Source organism: Tenrec ecaudatus, chromosome 5 (genome assembly GCF_050624435.1).
Source record: "Tenrec ecaudatus isolate mTenEca1 chromosome 5, mTenEca1.hap1, whole genome shotgun sequence".
NCBI lineage: Eukaryota > Metazoa > Chordata > Mammalia > Afrosoricida > Tenrecidae > Tenrec > Tenrec ecaudatus.
Genome location: NC_134534.1, coordinates 185,924,253 through 185,941,683, shown reverse-complemented (window position 1 = coordinate 185,941,683; position 17,431 = coordinate 185,924,253). Strand labels below are relative to the sequence as shown.

The 17,431-nt window shown below is 48.4% G+C and overlaps 1 protein-coding gene across 1 annotated transcript in view; it reads left to right on the top strand.

The window, feature by feature from the left end:
• CACNA2D3 (calcium voltage-gated channel auxiliary subunit alpha2delta 3) overlaps positions 1 to 17,431 on the top strand; it is a 978,241-nt gene that overhangs the window by 698,134 nt on the left and 262,676 nt on the right. The window lies entirely within an intron of this gene.

Below are 17,431 nucleotides of genomic sequence, written 5' to 3'. Positions count from 1 at the left end.
CACAGGTTCGATAACCCTTCAAGGTCCTTGTTTGCTGATGTGGCATGTTTCAAAATGAGAAGTAATGGCCGGAAGCTTCTAGTCATGATCATAACATGGACTGTATGAAGAGAATTGAATCAAGGGAAAGTGGAGTCATCAAAAATGAAGTAGAGTGCATCAGATCAACATCTTGTACATTTCTGAGCTGAAATGGACTGATGTTAGCCATTTTGAATCCAATAATAATATGATCTACTATGTCAGAAATAGCTAGCAGTGAGAATTATGTTCTATTCACTATTAAAATGAATATTTTGAAATCTGCTCGGAATTCAGTGTGGTCAATGATAGGTGAATATTTACATGATTTCAAAACAGATGAGTTAATATGACTGTTATTCAAACCACAAAACCCAAAGATAAGGAAATCTATTATTTTTACAACTTATAATGGGAAATTGAATGAGAAATCAACATTCATTGATAATTACTGATGAACTGACTGGAACATGAAAGTTGGAAACAAACCAAGATCAGTAATGGGAGAAATGATGCTGGCAATCTCATGATAGAATCAATCCTTTAAGACCAACAAATTACTCATTAAAAATACTTTAATTTTTTTAAAAAACAATACAGTGAACAACTATAGACATGAACCTCCCTAGATAGATTGAAATCCGTGTCATCAATCTAGAAAAAGCCCCAAGGCCAACAGCTGAAACAGAACACCCATTACTCATGCAAGTTCAAGTTGAAGCTGAAGAAAATCAGAGCATACAAGCCAAAGTGTGACCTTTAGTACATCTGACCTGAATTTGGAGACCCCCTGAATGACAGATTTGATGCAGTACACTGGAAGGACTGAAGACCAGAGCGCTGAAAGACATCAAGGACATGATATGTGTAGCAAGGGCACCGTTATTAAAAACGGAGGAAAGGATGAAAGTCCTAAAATGGATTTTGGAAAAGATACCAGCACTTGCTGTGAGTGTAGAGTAGCTAAAACCAACAGATGAAATTATGAATGAAAAGAGCTGAAAATACTTTAAAAGTCCTTTGAGAAGACATAGTAAGTTTCATGATGCAATTGTGAAGACCTGGAGTTAGAAACCCAGAGGGGGAGAATATGTGCGGTGTTTTTCAAGTTGGAATAAATGGAGAGAACAATCAAGTCTCAGGTTGCATTGGTGAAGAATTCTATGGGAAGCGTGACAAAAGACGGAAGGAATAAACAAGTCACAGAGTCACTGGACCCTAAAGAGTAAGTTGGCATTCAACCTTATTAAGAGGTTGCATGTGATCAAGAACTGTTGGGACTAAAGACATTGACAAAGAGACAAAGCTCTAGGAATTGACGGGACAACAAATTGAGAGGCTTCAAAAATGAATCCGATTCTAGAAGGGCTAACTCATCTCTGCCTTCACATTTGGAAGATAATTATCTGAGCAATTGATTGAAAGAGATCCATGTATGCCCTTTCCAAGAAAGGTGATCAAAGAGAATGAGGAAATGATCAACGATATGTTTCATATCATATGCTAGCGATATTTTCTAAAAATAATGATCAACAGCAAATGTACAGCCACAGCGAACTGCCAGAAAGGCGTTCAGTCAGGATTCAGAAGAGAACGTGGTATGCGGGGTATCATTGCTGATGTCAAGGAGCTCGGGACCCAAAGCAAAAATGCCAGGGAGATGCTCACCGTGGTTCTACTACGAGAAAACATCCAACTGCGTGGAGCCCGATGGATTATAGATAAAGTGACCAAGAATGAGAAATTCAGGATACTTATAGATAAAGAGCCCTGAGGAGGTGGTGGGTTACATGTTGGCCTGTTAACCACAAGGTTAACTGTTTGAATCCACCATGCACATGGGAGAAAGCAGTGACTTTCTACTCCCATAAAGAGTTGTAGTCTCAGAAGCCCCCAGGAGCAGACAGTTCTGCCCGTCCTACCGGGTCCCTAGGAGTCCAAGTCAACATGCTGGTGGTCAGATTCACGGCTTTGCAGGTGCTGGCCAGATAGCCTGGTCCTTGAGAAACCACATCACAGAGTGTGTGAGCCGGGTAGACTAGAGAACCAAACTCATCGACACTCATATATGTATCAGAGAGGGTTTTATATAAAGGGTAATTGAACATTAAGAAAGCATCCCAACCCAGTCCAGTCCAAGCCCATAAATTTGATATTAGCCCGTATGTCCAATGCTGATCTATAAAGTTCTCTTCAGACTCACGAAACACATGCAATGAAGGCAAATGCAAGACCATAACAGACCCGGGGGTTGGAAGTCTTACAGGTCCAGTGGCATTGTAAGTACCTCGGTGCTGGCGAGGCTTTCCACGTGGCTTCTGCAGTTCCTGGCTCCATCAACCTCGTTCCATGTGTCTTCTCCACAGAAATGTCTCACAGGGAGTGGGCCGAGAGAGAGAGAAAGAAAGAGAGAGAGAGAGGTCTCTCGCTCCCAAGGAGGAAAACAGGATTTCCCAGAATCCTTAGGAGAAGGCCCTCATTGATTATATCCTGGTGAGACTCCACCCCTCCACTCATAATCCTCTCGGATTGGCCAACGATTCTATAACCGCCACATAGAGATACAGTGAAAACCAGGCAGACCCTCAGCAAAATGAACCGACACTAGCTGCAGCAATGGGCTCTGACCTAGGAGCAATTGTGGGGATGGAGCGGGGCTGAGTGGTGGCTTGTGAGGTTCTACACTGGGTCACTCTTAGTCTGAACCACCCCGGCATTCCCTAACAGCACCTCCCTGAAAGTCGCCGGGGCGCATGACAGTTTTGTTTTCAGGGTAAGCTGTGGAGCCACAGGACACATGGTGGTGGTGTCCGATGCCGTGACATCGGTTGTGACTCAAGCCTGTGTACAACGGAACAAATCCTGTCCCGAGTCCTGGAGTACAGCCGCGGCAGCAGCCCATCTCCCGGAGGGTCTTTTTCCTTTCGGGGACCTTAATCTTTAGCAGGGGCGAAGCCCCCCTCGAGAGACTGCTCTTCCTGTCCGTGTGTCTAGCACAACTGAGGCAGTCTGCCTGAGTCCAAAAACTTAGACTGCGCTTGTTCTCCCGACCCTCATGGGATATTTCATTTTCCTTGTCAGTACCATAACTCAAAGTCGAAATTCCCCTGTGTCTTCATTATTCATTATCCAGCTTTTGCGTGCATCTGAGGTCACTTGAAAGTGCCCTGGCGAGGGACAGACACATCTTCGCCTTCAGAGCGACAGCTCCGCTTTTGCAGGCAATGCAGAAGATCGCGTTCCTTCTTGCCTGTGCTTCCATGGGCTTTGGCTATGTCGCTAGTAGACTGAAACACATGGCAGCGAATGCTGCTGCTTATTGGTGCCTCTCTGAGAACTTTCGTTGGAAGGATACACTCCAGGTTGTGCTCGGCTCTTGTGGACTTATTTTAAATGTCTCCAGCTTCAAGTTTGAACTTGCACAAGAGCAACTGACGGTCTATTCCATTGTAATCGGCTTGAATCCCGTGTATCCCTCCAGTGAGCTCCTCGTGCATAGTAGCTGTTTCTAATGTGGAAAGGGGGTATTTTCTTAAATAAGGAATTGGCCTAGAACAATGCTGTCATGTGATCTCTGGCATAATTTCTGTCATCTGGGCTCTTGCTTTCCAACTACAGATTCTGTTTGTTTGTTTGTTTCCAAGTTTACATTTCAATCATCAGTAGTAATCAGTGCATCTTCATTGCAGGTTTTCCTCATTCCCGTCCCAACTCCTGGCCATCCTTTAGGACAGGGCGGAGCTGCCTGCCCCTGTGAGTTACGAGACCCTGACCTGACTTTTTGCAGTAGACAGCCCTGCCTCATCTTCCTCCTGCAAAATGGCTGGAGGTCTGGGGCTGCTGCCCTGGGTTAGCAGAGCAGCGCATAGCCCTATGCCATCACTGCTCCTGCAATCCCCAAGGCATAGTGACACCTCTTCAACCCTGTCTTGTGAACTACTAGGGTCGAATTTCCAGGCATTTAGCTCTTTTGGTTCAGGAATGTTCTAATGGCAATCCTGAACCCAAGGAGACAGAAGAACCTGAGGGTGAGTCTGGTCCGAGCCAGACTCTGTTGTGCATCTCAGTGGGTGGTAGGACTCATGGCCACGGCCAGTCCTTACCACGTGTGGAGCAGCACCTCGCCTCCAGGCTGCTCTAGTGAGGAACGTACAGTCCACCTACAGAGACCCTACTTCCACCGCTTAAAGTGGTGGAAAAACACGGCATTATTACGTGGCTTTTGGTTACTGAATATTTTCAGTCATTTTCCTTTGATAATTTGCATTCATTTTTAACTTACAATGTAACAAAGCAAACAACATGATAAAATATACAAATCACCTTACCTATTATGTGGCTCATTGAGTTTGTAATTTCTCCTAAAGATGAGTTCCAGCATTGTGCACGTCTTTTTTGTGATTCTGTCCATGACCCTATTAAAACTCAAGTCCTCATGCACGTCAGGCTATCGATGCTGTGTTCACCTCGGAGCTATGACCTGTGAGGCTCTTTGCAAGCTAAGACATTGTTGACTAGATGCGATGCTCCGTGAGCAGTAGTAAATAAACCTGCACACCCCAAACAGAGGACCAGACCGGTTCCCGGGGGTTTCCGGAAAGTAGGGAATAAGATCTGCGTGGAGAGACACTGCTGTGCCCTAAGATGCCACACACATTCTGATGACACTGCCACCCAGAAAGTCCCATGAAATAGGACCCATTACCGCGAGTATGAAAAGTTTTTAAATGCTCTTCCCCAAATTGTTTAGCTTCTTTTTGTGCATTACATTTCCTTCATTAAAAGACACAAATCTCTGTAGCTCTATGTATGGCTACCCCAAAATGCCAAAGGTATTATCTGATATGTTCTGTAGAATCGTTTTCCATGATGCATTCCGTCGGGGTGTCGTGCTATGAATTCCATCTAGTCTACTGTGGCACGTGTGTCCGTAGTGTGAGTTAGCTCATATTCAGTTGGTAAGTGGAAAAAGAGGTCAATATGTGACAGGATCTCACTGGTTTGTAAGACATTTCCCCTGCTTGCTCAGGTCTGCCCACAGCGAGGAAGCCGCGGGGGCAAGCAGAGAGCTGAGCAGTGCCGTCTGTGTTGGGCACGATGGCCGTCTGCCTCAGGCTTCTCTTCTAGGACCCCGCTGGCTCCGGTTCTGTCTTGAAAGAGCTTCTTGCCTGGTGTATGCCAATCTCTAGGCATCTGTCCTTCTCCCGATGACTCAGCAGCTTCCTTAAAACATCCTGCCTTAAAACTACCGTCTTCCTTTATGGAATTATAAACTGCCACTTTCCCTCATTGAGTTATAAAGTCCTTTGATTTGTTTAGAATGAGAACGTGTGCTACTGTGTTCTACCGTGCTGCTATTTTACTAGGTAGGTGGGTGGTGGTTGCTGTGATTGGACCAGCCCTTGACTCAGAGGGATGTGTCCTGACTAACTGCAGCCCTGTCCGGTCCTGAACCAAGCCCGAGATCTGTCCGAAAGCTGATGCTTGGACTGCACGGGTTCCCAGTGACTGAGCGCGACAAGTCGGTCACCAGGTTGCTCTTCCAAGCCGGCCAAAGTCTAGAAGCTCTGCTGAACCTGCTTGGCATCCTAGTGCAGTGTAGGCCTTCCCTGTGTGCGTCTCCAGGTGGCACCGTGGAATGCCCGCCGTACCTCCCACTGCTGCTCCAGGCTGCGGGCATGAGGTGGATGGGGAGACCGCTCTTTGTCTTCCCCTCAGGCGCTAAGATTTCAAGTGTACACATTTGCAGAATGCGGATTTCATCTGCATCTCGTCAGAGCAGAAATGCCTTTAATTATTCCTGTCTCGAATTAATAATTTGCTTTTTATTATTGACACTGTGGAATGAGCAACTTGCTGAGTGAGCAGTTACAGGTTACACCATCCTTCAGAAGCATCCAGAATGTGTGTTTCCCTTATTTACTTCTCCCCGAGAAAGACTGTCTGCAGGCAGCCTTTTCCCCGAGGCCGCAGCCGCTGCCCGCTGGAGATTGGTTCGCTTTTCAATGAACAAGGGAGTGGGAGAGGAGGCTCTTTCTTAGGGGCCCAGGGTTTCTAGTTAAGTTACCATGTGATTCATTTGTGGTTCCAGAGTTTGGCAAGTCCCTGAACCTTCCCTCGGGAAGACCTCTGTTGAGTGAAGTAATGGCCTCATTGCAGACTCTTGAGCTTTTATCAATGTTCCTCTTTTAAGAAATGTCTCCTTTTGTGTGGAGGGCGGGAACCCCTTCATCTGTGTTGGGGGCTTCCAAGTTCTCTGGCTCACCACTCCACCCCACCCCCACCCCACCCCTCGTGAGCCTTTCCCTGGAGGGCCATTCTGGCCAGGGTTGACCCTTCTGATCTCTGTGTCTGTGACCTGGTAGATGAAATCTCTGCTTTCACACAGCAAAGCCATCCTGTCTCCCAAGTGGCTGTAGATCCAGGTGACTGGAAGCTAAAAGAAGGGATCAGCGCCTTCCTCTGTTTGTCCCTGTTGGTACTTCCTTTCCTCCATCCCTTTCCTCCCCCAAATGTCTCGGTACAATGTCTCCTTATATGGCCTTGAGTTGGCTCCAAGTTCACGGTCTCTGAGGAATTACATGACATGCATAAATTATGAAACATTTTTTGCAAATTAAGTTTTAATTAAAACCAGCAGCTTAGCGTATCCAACTGGAAGCAGTCACAATGCTGAAAAGTGACACTGGTTAGGATGGGGGTTCAGGGGAAGGTCTGACTGGGTTTGTATCCTGTTCGGATATTTCCAGAGGAATCCTGCAGCAAGGAGCATTCTTCCCTGTTAGACCCGGCTTTATCGACACTGCTGCCTAGACGGCTCTCTTCGCTCCCGTGGTCAGACCGATGCACCGTTTTAGACAGCAGCTAGGCGAGCAGACACGTCCTGGCTGCTGGTTTATATGGCCTTGGCCAAATGTCTTTCTGGTTCTACCAACCGGTGTTCTCATAAGGAAGCAGCAGGGACTAGGAATCCTCCACATTGCCAGCACTCAGGTTCAGATGATTATTGAACCGGATGGCCACCCAAAAGAAGGCTGAAGAATGACAATTTTAATTAGAAACTTACTGTTCCAATACAATGCAGAGTCCAAGTTTGATGAAAAATGACTTCTTATTGTGAGAATTTTCAGAATATTGTAACGAACACAATGTCTGGGGCTTTCCCCAGCTGATAGTCCTTAGCTATGTGTAATGTGAGATTGTTCTAGCTTGCCCATTAATAATCCACATTTTCCAGCATCCCCCCAAATGTCTCCCATCAAGTGAGTAATTTATGCAAGTTTGCTTTTTTTTTTTTCTTTCCTGGGCAGACCTCAACTGTCAGAACAAAAAGATGAATTTTTTTCATGCAAAGTTAAGTTATAACTAATCACGTCTTTTCTGCTAAATTACCTGGTTGTGCTTGCCTGTCGTGGGCACATTAGTGTCCTGTGCACCCTTGCAGTATGGTTAGCAAGATGACCATTCAAGAATTTTGAAGTTTTAAGTCCTCTTTAGTTAATATGGACCCCAGGAAGGCTACTATGTACAATCCGTATTTTGAAAGTATTGGAAGATTTTTAAACATGATCCTCGGAGTATTGTCTTGGGACTGACACATGAGCATCAGAAAGAGTGAGCCGTGTGTAGGTGGAGAGAGGACAGCTTGCCCCGAGAGCAGTGAACTCGATGCGCACAGGCCTTTTGACCAAGAGTTCAACTTGTGACCTGAGGATGTGCAACTATTCGACTATCCAGCTGTTCATTTCGGTATCATTTAGGTAGTGGCAAAATGAAAACAGCCTAGGTAGATAGCAATAGTAATTAAATAAGTAGCACTCTGTATTCAAATGATAGAGCAGCATATAAAATGGTTTACGATGACGCTTACCGAGATGCACCGCATCCTGTTGGTTGTGACTCGCGGCGACCTGTAGCACAGGGTGGAAGGGCCCCTGGAGCAGAGAGCCGCGTGCTGCTCTGCACGGCAAGCGGTAGTTTCAGGCTGCTGACCTTGCATTCAGCCGCCTAATGTTTGGCCACCCGCCACCTGGGCCCCTGTGCTGTTGGCTTTACTAAGCGGTCTTCCATAAGAAACCTGCCTTTCCATGGAGTGGTTCAAAAGAAGCCCTTGGAAATCTGCATCGAGAGAAGACCCTTTCCATTCCTCCATTCCTGTTAAAGAGCGGTCTCCATTATACTAGAGACTTGCTGGTGAGGAAACCCCAGTAAGTTACCTATCATTAGACAAAAACAATATCCAAGCTAATTACAATGAGAAAAATTTAAATATACACATACTGTTTTCCACATGAACGTTTCCAATTGGATTTGAAGAAATTTTAAGCTACGGAGCAAAAATTGGAAGAGGGACCTGGACACTTTTAAAGTGGGAACGTCAGCTGCGTGCTCACCACTCTTCCTTGGCCCTGTTTCTGTTTTGACCTTTGACCTCTGCCACGATTTCCCTCCTCTTCTCTTCTTCCTTGATCGCCACCATGATCAAGGGCACAGGTGAAGCCAGGGAGGTGAGTGAGCTACTCCCAGTGAAGGGTAGGAGAATAACCAAAGCGATGCCCACAATTAGGGAGACGGAGAGGAAATATAAGAAGCAGGAGTCGGCTGATAGTCCTACAAAAGCCTGGGGGTGGCAATTGTAATAGAAAAGAGTGACTGCTCCATGCTCAATGCCAAGGAGAGACACCCTTTGGTCTGTTGACTTATACATTCCTATCGAAGGGACAGGAGCCTTGCTTGGACTCTGGAGAAACAAGATGTCCCTAGTGTGCCAGGTGATCCCACACATCTCCTGGAGACCCTTGGAGGAGCAGACAGTGACAGAGAATTTTGCGGAGTCCCCTGATCGTTACATGTGAAAATCTAGGTGTGCACAGCCTTGGTGTGCACTAGGAAGCGCCAGCTGAAACGGTCTGTGGAAGAGGAGGGAAAGCTTGGCGCACTCACGATGCCCCAGTGGGTCACACTGCTTAGCACTCACAGAAGCTAAGTCCTGTGGTTGGGTCCGGGGCTCAAGCGGTGCCCCCTCCTGAGTCCTCATGGCCTCTCTGCCCTGCCTAGTTCGCATCACTGTCTGGTCCTGCTGTGTGTTCGGTCCTCAGCGCTGCATTCTCTGGGCTCTAGCTGACAGTCGGAAGGCGGAAGTGGAGGATTAGACTTACTGGCTCTTTCAATTCAGGTCCTGGTAAGACTAAACTAGGTCATAGCCCCATGTCTGAGCCAACACTGTGGGTAGGGCAAAGTGTGCGTTAACTGGCTTAAATCTGGTTAATGTCCACATCATGGAGCTCCTGACTGACCTCAATTCTACCTTACAAATCAGATTAGACCAGAGCATGCACACTGCTACAGACAAGACCCCGCAACACAGGGAATCCAGGATAGATAAACCCCTTGGGGCCAACAAGGAGAGTAGAGATACCAGGAGGATTAGGGGAAGGTGGGGGGAGAAAGAGGGAATAGATCACAAGGATCAATCTAGAAACCTATCGGGGGTGGGGGAGCAAATAATGGAAAAGTGGGTGAGGGGGGACAGAGGATGATGTAAGATATGGAAAAAATAATCTATAACTTAAGGCTTCGTGAGGGAAGGTGAGCAGGGGAGGGGGAAGAAATGGGGAGCTGATATCGGGCTAAAGTGAGAAGAGAATGCTTTTGAAAATGATGGCGGCACATGTGCAAATGTGCTTGACACAGTGGAGGAATGTATGGATTGTGATACGAGATGTAAGAGCCCTCAATAAAAGTATTAAACAAACAAACAAAAAACACAGAGGGGCTGCAATATGGATTGCGAAGAGATGCATACCCCTCTAAGAGTCTTATCTACCCAATGGCCCTCCTCACATTTCATTTCACGGTGGTTGCGTGGCGAGGGAGGAGTATGCTTGCGTTCTGCTGAGGCACTGCATTGCAAGAACTGATAGACGGTCCTTTCAGTTTGTACAGTCAAGTCTGTCTTAGATTTCCACTTTCTTCCTAATCTATATACTGCTGCTTTTCTCAGGTCCAGAGAGTCAATAGGGTAATTGGGCAGCTCCCCAGATTCAAACTCACGAAGATGCACATGGCTTTGCGTGATCGTGAGGCCCCAGACTATATCCCAACTCGATGGCCTTCGTGATGGCCTTGGAGAACAAGGGAAGAGCCTTGGGGAGATTAACATGTAACTGTTCTCACTGCAAGCAAAGCATGTACGAGTCCCGTTCTAGGTCCATGGGGTCCCCTGTGGACCCCAGGATGATTGGTTCTAAAATACCTTCATATCCATCTTCAGTTTGGAGGTCACCACAAACACCTCGGAGGTTACAGATTCGGGTCAAGCACAGCGATCTTAGGCCAGCTTCCCTTTAATATCCTCTGACTGAGCTAGGAGCTAGTACCACGACAGCCTTCCTTCCTCCATGGTAACACGTTCCCACTCAGGTTCCCCGGCTGCTGCGGTGGAGCCGTGTGGCAGAGCTGTGACTGACACCTGCCCTGCCCAGCTGTCCTGCCCAACCTTCCCTCCTTCCTGCATTCTTTGTCCCCCCCACCCCACTGTTTTCCCTTCCCTTCCTCTCTCTTTCATCCCCTCCTCACTCCGTCTTTCTTTCCTTTCTTCCCCACCCACTCATCCTCTGTCCATCTGTCCACCCACCCAGCTATCCAACAGATTCCTAGTGATTTCTTAGCATGAGCCAGGCCCAGGTCTAGGATTTCAGGATCCAACAATTCCTGAGATATTTATCTACCTCCTGTGTGGATCTTGAGATCATATGTGCAGAGGTAATAAATTTTTAAAAAGAAGTTATAGCATGTTAACAATGCAAAATGGTGATGTAGAAAGGCACTTGTAGCGAAGACTAGCATGCCTCACATCGTCTGTGTGAAAGCTGGAAGGGTATGTAGGATTCGGGTAGGAAGGGGCAGTCAGAGAGTTGGCCTGCAGTGGGGGAGCACCCGTCAGCCAGAGGAAGCAGCCCCACAAAGGCCTTAGGGCAAGCAACGCCTAGCCAGTGGGAACAGCAAAGTATCTGGTTTGGACTTGTGGATCATTCTGGAAAGGGGTAAGGGGACCCACGTGAAACTGGGGAGACCCAGTGGAGCAATATGGTGGCTTGGTCTGGGGTGGCAGCATTGAATGGACCTGGGGCAGAACCGACATTGCCCAATCTTAGCACGGCAGAGATTTTCCCCTGCTTGGCTTCGAGGTTTTGGAGTTTGAGCCAATTAATAGAATTTCCTTTGTTGAGCGGAGGAGTCGGGATCTTTATCCCCATTGCTTAATGAAGAGTAATGGCGGATTATAAATGCGTGCATCCATAAGGCCAACGGAATGAACACAAGGAGCCTTTGCAGCAAGCAGGGATTTATTGCTCATTCACAGGCCCAGGCAAAGGGCCAGTTTGACAAATGGAGTAAACATATGCAGGCCATGCTTTTTGTTTTACCCAGTTGGCAGGAAAATGCTTTGTTTCCCATTTGCTCTTTACATAGTTCATTGTGAAATGTGTTGTTTTGATCAATGGATCTTTAATGGGAGTTTACTGGTGAGAGTCCCCTCTACTCTGAAACTGTATTGATCTAGCAGGAAGCACGTCCCCTCTGTCGCCCAGTGGTTGTGTGAAACTGGGAGATCCTGAGGGGAAGCAAGAGGAGGGAGAACAAAGCCACTCCCTCCCCCACAATGCCTGCCTGCCTTGCTGGCTGTCCACACACCTCCTTTGTCCAACATCAAGGACTCAGAGCTCAGGAATGTTTCCTTCTGCCTGGGGTTGGGGTTTCTTTCCCTGGCCTCTCTGGGCACTTCCCCCTAATCCCTGAGGGAGGACATGCCCCAGGCCTCAGACCCCAGACTCAGCTCCTGCCTTCTGCCTTCTCCCTTCTCCAGTGCCCTGTTTGTCCCCACAGTAACTTCGCCCAGCCCTCCCACACTCCTGCCTCACCTATCCAGCGCCTGCTCTCCACCTTCCTCTGCTGAGCCAGACATCGCTGATGTTTTCTTCCAACATGCCGTTGGGTTGTTGTTTTTTTCTTTTAATTGTTGACTAGGTGAATCTCTATAGAACAGATCATCTGTTTTCATTCACTGACCATTCAGACACCTTTTGTTTCAACTTATCCTTGCAATCCCTCTGTACACCAGGCCTTATCCCACCTCCTCCCTGCGGTCCCTTCCTCCTCCCTTCCTGACCTTTTCAACTTTGTCCTTTGGTAAATACTGCCCTTTCCATCTTCAACGAGTGATTAAAATCACACAAGAGCGAGCCTGTGACAGAGGACCATATTCTTGGGAGGCACATGAGTCTCTACCCAACCAGCAAGCTTCATCTCTTTTATGATTGTGAATTTGGTTCAAACAGATTCCTTCTCTTCTCAGGAAATGGCAGCTCCAATTTTGCATGTGCCCAAGCCAAAATTATCAAAAGCTTCCTTGATTCCTCTTCCTGCATGCACGCTGTCATCCCGTACGTAAGCTCGGGCCTCAAATGGACCTCTAGGCCAGCGTGCGTCTTGTCCAGATCAGGAAGGGCCTCCGCGGCCTCCCTTCTACTAGCTGGGCTTGGCTGCTGTTTGACAACGTGACCTAGTGGTTTTCCCATTTGCAAAGTGAGCACGATAGTAGGACATATCAACGAAGGCTTCTATGAGGTTTCTAAAAGCCAGTCTAGGTACAGTAATTCGGACTGTGGGTGGCGCAGGGTAAGAGGTCTGCCTGCCCCTCCTGCTGCTTCTAACACTTGTCCCACAGGCAGCTTCCATCTTCAGGAAGATGACCGTTAAGGCTCCGGCCATCACGTCTGCTTCCCAGGCAGCAGAGCAGAGGAAGTATTTCTGAAGACACTTCCTGGAAACGTTGCATGCACGCATATCTGCTTAAGCACAAAGGGGGCGCTTGGCCTCACCTAACACGTGCACGGTCCTTTCTCGTTGAGCAGCTCCCTCTGAGGTCAGCAGTCTGAATCCCCCGGTGACTCTGTGGGAGGAAGATGAAGCTGTCTCCTCCTGAAGAGAGTTCAGCAACCTCAGAAACCCAGAGAGTCCGCTTCCCTCTGACCTGTGGGCTTGCTGTGAGTCAGAATGGACCCACTGACAGGGAGGGAAGCGGAAGGTCCTTTCTCGGACACCAATAAAAGAGGGCAGCTGGCAGGCAGTGTGCTGTGCGGTGGGGGGGGGGGGCTCAAATGATGGGAAGAGTCCCACAGCTTCTTGGAGAAGAAAGTACACACCAGGCCAGGGTTGTGGAGAGAGTTCCAAAGTGTGGCCACAGCCAGTGTAAACGTCCTGCCACAGGAGAGGGTGTGCGTAATGTTTGTGAATCCCATCTACCGTGTGCCAAGAACGAGAGTAGACTGGGATCGCTGTCCTCCAGACCGCCCAACTAATAGGCAGTGCCCGGATTCCCCATCTTCCATTTCTCCAATGAGCTGTCCCCACACATGAGGGTTTGCACACTCTTCAGGAGCTTCTGCCGATAGGAGCACTCCTCGGTCTGCGTGAGCAAGAGCGTGGCGAGCCTTGCAGTTGGCACGGGGGTGGAGGCTACGCAGAGACCTGGCTTCAACCTCGAGCTGGGTAACCTTGGCAAATCACTTAGCCATTCTGAGCAGTGCCAGTTTCTTTGTAAACTCAGGACAGTGCTAATCCCTAACCCGAGAGCTGTTATGGGCACCCAAAGAATTGAAATGAGTAAGGCATCCTGCCTTCGAGCACCCTCTGTAAACAGATGTCACCTCAGTTGACATCACCCTCCTCCTCCTTCTCCCCGGGGTGCCTCTGCCTCATTTCTGGTCTTCCCCTTCATCAGATGCTAAGATGCTAAGGACTCCAAAGAATGTGCAGACCCAGCGCGGACCACAGCTGGCCCCCTCTTACTCTTTGCCCCAAGAGATCCTTTCCTCCACCTTTTCTTTGAAAATTGGCCCCAGGACCCATAGAGCTGGGTAGAGAACCATGCCGCCAAGTGGTGGTGGTTCTGTGAGGCGGCACAGGCTGCCTGGTCCAGGCGCCTCGAGAAGTTAGTGAGGACGCAGCTCTTGAGAGGAGAGCCTGGTTGAAAACGTGGCTTTAAAGAAGAAAAGCTATCGAGCAAAGAGTATGGAGAGAAAGAGTAATGGCCTCACCTTGCTCACATATCCTAAGTGTATAACAGGCATGGGGAACCCCAACGTTTGTAATCTGTCCTTTTGGTAGAGATGATGCCTTTTATTCTGGACACCAGTCTCGGCAGGTCAGAGGGCAGCCCCGTAGACTCAGGGCACACATGCCAACAGTCTCACCTTGGCATCAGTTCGGAGGGTTCTCAAGGAAGCAGTTGCTTGGTGTGACTAGTAGAGCAGTAGTCACAGCTTTCAGAACCACCAGCATCCACACAGTGCTCATGGGGCAGGTGATCAAGAAAGCAACACCTAACATACATTACACGAAGAAAAGGGATCATCGGACCTTCAGACGTCATTAGGCACCATCAATTCCAGCAAAATCTTTGCCATCCTTTATTTTGTAACCCACAGCAAACCAACGTTGCTAATCGGCGATAGCCTTTTGTCCAAGTAAACTCAGACATCGCTTCAGAATTCTTCTCAATGTGCTCCTTCGGGCAGCTCTTGCCAGTCAGTGGTAGGTGGAACTGAAGGCCTTCCAAAATCTAGCTCCTTCCCCAGTCATCCCTCCTTTTGTGTAGAGCTGTGGTTCTCAACCTTGCTCATGTCGTGACCCTTTCATGCAGTTCCTCATGTGGTGGTGACCCCCAACCATAAAATTGTTTTCATTGCTAGTTCATCATTGTCATTTTGCTCCTGTTATGAATCTGGTGACGCCTGTGAAAGGGCTGTTCGACCCCCCAAAGGGGTCGTGCCCCACAGGTTGAGAAGCACTGGTCCAGATGAGCATACTGGCCAGTGACTGCAAGGCACATACCTGGGGAGCCCAGCAGAGGCCAGGCTGGCCTGGTGACCAGCATGCCTGGCTCTGCCCCTAGGGCTGCCCCATGTGCCAGTCATGGATGTGTGTGAAGGATGTGTCCGGGGAGTCGTTCCTGAGCTGTTGCATCTGTGGTGGCAGACGATCGGCTCTCACTGTGTTTTGTGCCATTCCGAGCCTCTCGCGCATGGGTCCAGCCTACTTAGGGCCTTGAGAGCGGTCATTTCTGTTCCTTCCAAGCGCCAGGAGGAGAGTTGCTCTTTGTTCTTATGAGCTATTTCTTGAGGAAAAGAGATGTTTTGTGGGGAGTTTGGGGGCATTCTTAAACCAAAGACATCACCACAAAGCCCCACTCTCTCATTTTTCCTTTCCAAGGTTTCTCATGTGCTTACACTGGTGAGTCAAGGAGAGGTGTTTCCTGCTTGGACAGCATAAAAGAGAGAGAGAGAGAGAGAGAGAGAGAGAGAGAGAGAGAGAGAGAGAGAGAGAGAGAGAGAGAGGAGGGGGAGAGGGGAGAGGGGAGAGGGGAGAGGGGAGAGGGGAGAGGGGAGAGGGGAGAGGGGAGAGGGGAGAGGGGAGAGGAGAGAGGAGAGAGGAGAGAGGAGAGAGAAGGAGAAGAGAGAGATGCCTCTCCTCCCAGAGAGGCCTGCCAAGTCTGGCGGTTTGAGCAGGCCCTCACGTGGTATTTATTTTTCAGTTCATCACGCATCTGTCACCCACAGCCCTCTGCTCATTGCCTGTGTCACAAGCTGTGATCCCGCACAAATGCTTTCCTAAGGAAACCCACGTACTTTCTCATTCCGTAAGGTTGGTGGCTCCCAGGTTTTTTTTTTTATGTGTGAAAAGACACTTCATATTTAAGAAAACATTCTGTGATTCCTCATTTTAGATTCAATTTCTCACCTCTTGATATATTTTGGATGAGCTCTGGAGAAGCATTACAGAGGCGCAGCGAGATTCCTTTCTGAACAGCGACAGCCACAGCTTTGTGGAAGGCATCAGGGAAACAAGGAAGAGCAAGCTGCCACCCTTGTCCTAGAAGAGGCGCCCTGCTGGGTTTAGGAGCTCTGGGCACTGAGCAGGGGAGAGATTGGGTCTGCCCATCCTGAAGCAGAGCATTCTGGAGACATCTCTGGGACTCAGCACTCATTGAGTACTTGGGCATATCCATTCTCCCCCTGACTGAGATGAGAGGGTCAAGAACGCACCAGTCTTGGTGCCAATGAAGAACCTTCTTCACTGGCTTAAAAGATGCGGGAAGACAGTATTCAAATATGTTGTGTGTTTGGTTGTTGTGCGTTTCCCAGCATGTCGGATGATGTTCTAATCTCGAGAGAGTCAGGGCATGAAGTCTCCTGTCAGTTTCCAATTGTTTACGACCTTGATTACTCTGTTAATAGAATTTACAGAATCTAAAGGCAGGTGACCTAGCTCTGTAGTTTATGATCTGTGAGACATTGTATGATTACCTGACCTCTGAGTCAGGTACTGGGTTTCCTCTCTGAAATGGGGTGGTCAGAGTCTCTTTTACAGGGTTGCCATCATTTAATGAGAGAACGCTTAGCCCCGAGCCTGATGTCAAGTTCACATTTGGTAAACGGTGGTCTCTAGGATGAGGAAAAGCCATGGTAATGACTTACTTCCTGAGTTTGACATTTAATGTATAGATACTGTTAATGCCATTCTGGAAAAGTGCTTTTTAAACAGGGCATGCTACAATGGCAGCCGTAGCGGCGTACTGTGTGTGATACTAAACCACATCCTAAGAGCCTCAATTTAGAAATAAAGACACATATGCCTGATACAGGTCCATCTGTTCCCACATACCTGACATTTCAGTTCATTGCCTGTGTCTTAGTCTATGGACTGCCGAACTACCTACCCATTGGTACAAACCTTTGTGCGTATTTCCTTAAGCCCCAATAAAGGGGAGGATTAATAGGCCACCATCACAGAAAATGTGACTCTGAAATCAGAATATTCTTCTAACAGTCTTGCTTTACATAGCCTGGCGTCTTCCCCTTAGCACTAGTGACGTGTGAGCTGGATATGCTTGGTTTGGGGAGCTCTGCTCTGCACTGTGGGACGTCTAGTGGCATCCCTGGCCTCTGCCTCCTAAAAGCACTAACCCTTCTGCCATCTCCCGGCTCAGACAGCCAGCAGTATCCTCTGTCAATCCGTCGCACCCAGTGGCGAGCTGCTGGCCTACAGAAGGAGGGAAGGGGATTGTGCTCTTTGGCTCAGTGGACAGATGCAGCAGATTGCCACTTGGCCTGGGCCACGGCGAGTCCCAATACAATACAATGCAATACAATGCAATACAATGCAATGCAACGCAACGCAATGCAACGCAACACAACACAATACAACACAATGCCGCCCTGCCAGCCTCAGAGGTTGTCTGTGGCTCCCACAGATCCAGACCGCGGCTCGGGAAACCAAACCCCCGGCTTTCCTGTGGGGAAGAGTGCTAGTTTTATTTCCCTATATTCCCCCGTGTTGGTTTCCA